Source organism: Mastomys coucha, chromosome X, assembly GCF_008632895.1.
Source record: "Mastomys coucha isolate ucsf_1 chromosome X, UCSF_Mcou_1, whole genome shotgun sequence".
In the NCBI taxonomy this organism is placed as follows: domain Eukaryota; kingdom Metazoa; phylum Chordata; class Mammalia; order Rodentia; family Muridae; genus Mastomys; species Mastomys coucha.
The window spans coordinates 155,010,289-155,012,400 of NC_045030.1; positions in this window are offsets into that span (position 1 = coordinate 155,010,289).

A 2,112-nucleotide genomic window follows, 5' to 3' on the forward strand; every position below is an offset into this window, starting at 1 on the left:
GAAAGAAAGAAAGAAAGAAAGAAAGAAAGGTAGGGAGGGAGGGAGGAAGGAAGGAAAAAAGAAAGACAACTATAAAACATGCCAGAAGTCTGGAGCACTATGAAAAGACAGAAAACATAAAAATAACAGGAATAGAAGAAGGAGAAGAAACTCAGGTCAAAGGCCCAGAAAACTATTTTCAGCAAAATCACAGGAAAAAATTAGCCAATATAAATGAAGAGATGCCTATCAAGGTGCAAGAGTCATAAGGGGAGACTTCAGTTATCTCACTCTTGCCAATAGATTGGTCATGCAGACAAATATTAAAAAGAAAAGTACTAGAACTAACTGACACAACAAACAAACTATACCTAATAGAAATTTACAGAACATTTCACCTAAACACAAAGGAATATATGTTCTTCTCAGTACCTCATGGAACTTACTCCAAAAGTGACCACATAAATTCATACACAAAGCAAATCTCAACACATAAAAAAGTTGAAATAACACCCTGCTTTCTATCTGAGAACTATGGATTAAAGCTGGATATCACCAACAACAGAAACAACAGAAAGTTTATAACATCATGGACACTGAAGAGCTAGCTACTGAATGAAAAATGGGTTAGAATAGAAATTAGCGGAAAAAGGAAAGACTTTTTAGAATTGAATGAAAATGAAAACACAATGTACTCCTACTCATGAGACAGATTGGAGGGAGGCAGTTCTAAGAAGCAAGTTCAGAACATTAAGTACCCACATAAATAAATTGGAGAAAACATACTAGTAGTAATAGTACATCAGAAAGCTCAAGAACAAAGGGAAGAAATCACACCCAAAAGGAGTAAATAGCAAAAAAAATTCAACTTCAATGCTGAAATCAATAAAAGTAGAAACAATCAAACAAAAAATATTACAAAGAATCAAAAAACCAAAGAGTTGGCTCTTTGAATAAATCAGTAAGAGTGACAAATCCTTAACCAAAGTAATTAAAAGGCAATTAGAAGATCCAAATGGACAAAAGTAGAGATGAAAAGTGGGGCATAATGACAGACATCAAGGAAATTTGGAGAATCCTAAGGACATACTTTAAAAAACAAAACAAAACAAAACAAAACAAACAAAACAAAACAAAACAAAACTTTACTCCACCAAACTGAAGAATCTAAAAGGAATGGATAATTTTCACAAGATATACCTCTATCAAGATCATATAATCAATTTAAATAGACCCATAACTCCTCATGAAATAGAAGTAAATATTAAAAGTCTTCCCCCTCAAAAAAAAAAGACTAGGCGAGATGATATTAATGCCCAATTCTACCAGACATATTTAAAAAAGAGTTAATATAAATACTCCTTAAATTATTTCACAATATAAAAACAGAAGGAATATTTCACAGCTCATTTTATGAGGACATTGTTACCCTTATATCTAAATCACATAAAAATTACAAAGAAAAGTACAAACCAATAAATATCCATTATGAATATAAATGCAAAATTTCTCAATAAAATACTTGCAAACTGATCCAAGAACACCTCAAAAAGATCACCCACCATGATCAAGTAGGCTTCATCCCAGAGATGCAGGGGTAGCTTAACATATGAAAATCTGTCTATATAATCCACCATATAAGCAAACTAAAAGACCAAAACCACATAATCATCTCATTAGATGCCGAAAAAGCTTTTGACAAAATTCAACACCCTTTCATGATAAAATTTCTGCAAAAGATTGGGGATGCAAGGAACATGCACAAACATAATAAAGGAAGTCTAATAAAGCAAGCATATACCCAACCTCAAATTAAATGGAGAAAAACTCAAATCAAGTCCACTAAAATTACAAACAAGAAAAGGTTGTCGTCCACTTTCTCCACACCTACTCAATATAGTATATGAAGGCTTACCTAGAGCAACAAGACAACTGAAGGAGATCAAATTAGGGGATACAAATTAAGAGGAAAGAAGTCCAGGAATCTTTATTTGCAGATGATATGGTAGTAAACATAAGTGACCCTGAACAACCCCCTAGAGACTCCTACATCTAATAAACACTTTCAACAACATAGCAGGGTACAAAGCCAACACACAAAAAATCAGTAGCCTTCCTATATGGAAACAGACT